Here is a 4396-nt window from a genome sequence, read left to right as displayed (position 1 = left end):
CTAGAGAGCGTCGTTCATATTACATATCACTACGCGAATTGTAAATCCCTAACAAAGACTCTCTATGCACTGTTCTTCTACGGGAGTCGTATTTGTGGTCGCACAGTGTAAGCGTACTTGCATTCTGTAATTTGTGGCGGAGCCCTACCGACCAGTCAGGACACTGACCATCTAAGGCCTGTGTGAAGACGGTATGGTTCGCACACGTCCGAAAGAACAGATACCATCTTCGTATAGTTAAGGCTAAACGGCCATTGACCTTCTTCTTCTGTGCGGATGCACATGTATTGCCCGAACTCTTACGGGACTCATTAAGATTGGCTGCCGTGAGTAATGTGTGTAATGGGCAGGGGCACTACGAATGTAGTATGTGGACATTAAGTTGGGAATGTGGGTCTCACGGGGAGCGTGCAAGGGATAAGTCCCCGCAGTCGCACTATCCTCTATGCCCGCGGTGGCTCAGACGGATAGAGCGTCTGCCATTTAAGCAGGAAACCCCGGGTTCGAGTCCCGGTCGGGGCACACATTTTCAACTGTCCTCGTTGACGTATATCAACGCCTGTCGACAGCGTAGGGTCTTGATTTAATTATCATTTCGTCTAAGACCTGAGTTAGTCCGGCCACGCGGACAGGCAAGTGAGCCGTCACTTCCCTTCTGCCGACCACTGGACCTCGGCGCATACTACCTCTCTTCGTGTGGACGCCGCGAGCAGCCAACACGGTACATCTTGCTAAGTTCAGGCACCTTCGTCTCGTGTAATGCCGAGGTGGTCGTTTCTGAGCTGCAGGTTTCACGATTCAAAGTAGTGAACGTTACTTTGGCATAATATTCGATTACATGATTTTCTGGTTTATATAGGCGTTTTCTCAATGACAAAGATTAAATCTGTTCGTTCTGATGGAGGGTTTGTTCCATGTGCAAGAATTAATAATGGCCTTTCATTAAGTCATCCTCGGAAGATGGACACAGTCCACGCTACTTTGCCCCTTAATTAATATCGTCACAGGACTCTGAAATTATAGGGAGTTCCTTTTTGTTCTGCTTCTGATAGCAATATGTGGCACTTTATTGTATTGTATGTTAACCGGGGGTCTAGAAACGAGGGAGGGGCTCCTTCCCCGCGGCAGCCGCAGTGGTCCACAAGCTTACGACGACTACCGCAATCCACTTCACCCCTCCGCCGCCCCACATCGAACCCAGCGTTATTGTGCGGTTCCACCCCCGGTGGACCCCCCCCCCCCCCCACACACACACACACAGGGAAGGTCTTACCGCAGACGAGTGTAACCCCTATGTTTGCGTGGTAGAGTAATGGTGGTGTACCCATACGTGGAGAACTTGTTTGCGCAGCAATAGCCGACATAGTGGCACTGAATTACTATGCAGTCCATTGGAGAACACAGGAAATAATATTACCGAATTTTCAGGCTTGTTTACGTAATAATAACTAACTCCTTCGGAACAGGCCTCGGAAGTGCGAATGGTTCTGCCCGACCGCCGTGTCATGCTCAGCCTAGGCGCCACTGGATGCGGATACGGAGGGCATGTGGTCAACACACAGCTCTCCTGGCAATATGTCAGTTTTCGAAACCGGAGCCGCTACTTCTCAGTGAAGTAGCTCCTGTTTTGCCTCACAAGGTCTGAGTGCACCCCCCCTTGCCAACAGCGCTCGGCAGACCCAGACGGCGACCCATCCAAGTGCTAGCCCAGCCCGACAGCGCTTAACTTCTGGGATGTGACGGGAACCGGTGTTACCACGGAGGCAACGCCGTTGGCTCATTTGCTGAATAATAATCGAAAGTTATTTCAAGTTCTCTTTAATTATTTTTCGTTCAGAAGTCACAAATGATTGCGTTTTTCATATTCAGATACCATGTGCTCACTTATCCTAATTCGCAGTTGATTTCTGTACAATCCACTGAGTACATTCTGCCTTCAGAGGAAGTATCATGATAAACTACCATTGGCAGATAAGATATTTCTTTCTTTGCGTACACATTACAGCAAACATACTGCTGAGAATTTCGAGACATGTCCTCCCATTCTGAAGATGATGAAGCATTTGTGTTTCGTGTCTTTTACGAATGAATGTTAGGTCATACAAAGAGCTGTGTACACTTTCATCGCACACATTCTCCCTATAAGAGAGAAAGCATTCATATTTTTGGATTGTGCTAGATTGATAGAACGTCTGAGACATATTTTTGCGGTACTTAAACATATGTACACGATCCCCTTATATTTTCTGTTGTGCCACGAAAGTCCTTGTGATAGCACGTATCAATACCCCCCCCCCCCCAACCCTCCCCTGGGCGTCAGAAAGTTGGCAACAGAATTGAAAGTTTGCATCAGACGGCGATAGTGGTTGTGCGGGGTCCACTGACCCAATGGAACACACCCACAGAGCCACGCCCCCAGGAGCTCTGTAGCGCGAGCGCCCTCTGCCGCCGTGATAGAGGACGGTCGTCTGCAGCCACACAACTCGCTCACACTCGGAACCTCTGATATGCAGATGCCACCCGGTCGCGGCTCCCCGACACCGTCGTTCGTGCTTTAGTTCAGGGAGCCTCACCCTTGTTGCTATTGTTACAATCTGAACTCTGTTCCTTCCTGCATTATTTGTAATGTGTCTTCGTATGCTTGAACAAATACAGGCTAAGTAAACTCCTGTTTGCTGTGTTAACTTGTTCACTAATCATTTTCGCTCCTGTCCAACTTTCTTACTATGACAGTTGCCACGACACTCTGTAATCGACCCCTCCTACTGCTGTGTAGAACGTCGTACACATCAGTCCTGCCTACCACCGAATATTTTGATCAGAAGTCAGAGCGTGTGTTTGTTCATTCGTGGGACAAATTTTTTTCAAGAAGGGGAGTATTTTTACCGCAAAAATACTGAAGTCACGCAACTTAAGGAAGCTTTCAAGGGTAACTGAAGTGAATACGTTTGTCTCAAAACCTTCCTATGAAAATAATTGTGACATATTCTTTATAAATTGCAACAGTTGGCGTTCCGAAATCCTTTGTTCACTATTAATATGTAAATGACGCACTCCGGTGCCATCATAAATGAATGTGACCACAACTAAAACTTACATAGGAGCAAACTGGACTGTGCCTCTAACGGCTATTACTCTTGACTGATTGTCTTCATTTGCACTGACAATCACAGTGTTGAATGACCGTACAGTAGAAATATGACTCGAAGCTGGGAATCACTAAATAGTGAAACCGGCAAAGTATCGTGTAGTAGAAGCTTATCATTGTCTCCCTCGGCGTTCTCAATAATTTGCGCTGCTCGTACCCATAAATTTAATTCACCAGCTCACAATCTTTGTCTCGCCAATAGGATTATTTTTTCTCGGCTTCCGTCGCTCTTGAGTGACGCCTACTTTTCGCACGCTGAAAACACAGTTTGACAAACGGTGTTCCATATGAAAGCAATCTGGAGTGATGCCGATGTCCCTCCCGGCATCTGCAAACTCGACGTGACTTCTGGCGCTGAGGCTCACCTGTTGTCCTCTATTGCTGTCCCAGCACATCAGCTGGTAGTGGAGGTATGCACGTCGCTCTTCTGGACGACCACTGGGGCGCATTGGTCTTCAGATCTGCCCTTGTATCGATACATTATAATACTTGATACATACTTTTAACAGGAGTTCCTGGTTCAAATGGTTCAAATGGCTCTGAGCACTATGGGACTCAACTTCTGAGGTCATCAGTCCCCTAGAACTTAGAACTACTTTAACCTAACTAACCTAAGGACATCACACACATCCATGCCCGAGGCAGGATTCGAACCTGCGACCGTAGCGGTCGCGCGGTTCCAGACTGAAGCGCCTAGAACCACACGGCCACATAGCGCTCAGAGCCATTTGAACCATTTTGAAACCTATCTATACTGTTGTACTTCAGTGTTGAGGTGCAGCTAACGTTGCTTGAAAGGATACGCGTGACAGAACCTAGCCGTACTGGATGTGACGTTGATGTCTAAACAGTAGAGTAGCCACTAGTTATCAGCAGCAAGTACCGCGACTGAATGGAACAAGTTCGTTCTGTAATTAGCCGACGGATCCCGTTTTGCAAAATTCTCACAAAGTAATCCTCGAAGAAACTGCCTATGTGTTGCCGTTGAAGCGAGGTTTGGATCTGTACATTAAGGAAATCTTTTATAACAGCCCTTAAGCTTCGTTTTTTCTGAAGAATATAATTGTTTAATAATCTAGTTGGCCAAAATTGATAACATCGATTATTTGAATACAGGTGCCACTCGTCGATTGTGTAGCCTCAGTAGATATTCGTCTTACTTGATTTCGACCCCATGTAGCAGTCACCTCCAATTGTCCACATAGGTAACGTCCCCTTTACTAGCGTTGTCAAAAAGCAGTCTACAGT

At 46.9% G+C, this 4396-nt stretch overlaps 1 non-coding gene across 1 annotated transcript; it reads left to right on the top strand.

Annotated features, from left to right (window-relative positions):
* The first annotated feature begins 447 nt into the window (after positions 1-447).
* On the top strand, positions 448-522 carry Trnak-uuu (transfer RNA lysine (anticodon UUU)). The gene has a single exon. It is a non-coding gene; the product is annotated as a tRNA-Lys (tRNA).
* Positions 523-4396: the final 3874 nt, after the last annotated feature.

Source organism: Schistocerca cancellata, chromosome 7 (assembly GCF_023864275.1).
Source record: "Schistocerca cancellata isolate TAMUIC-IGC-003103 chromosome 7, iqSchCanc2.1, whole genome shotgun sequence".
Classification (NCBI taxonomy): domain Eukaryota; kingdom Metazoa; phylum Arthropoda; class Insecta; order Orthoptera; family Acrididae; genus Schistocerca; species Schistocerca cancellata.
The sequence above is the reverse complement of the archived record's forward strand: the minus strand, read 5'-3'. Positions and strand labels throughout refer to the sequence as shown.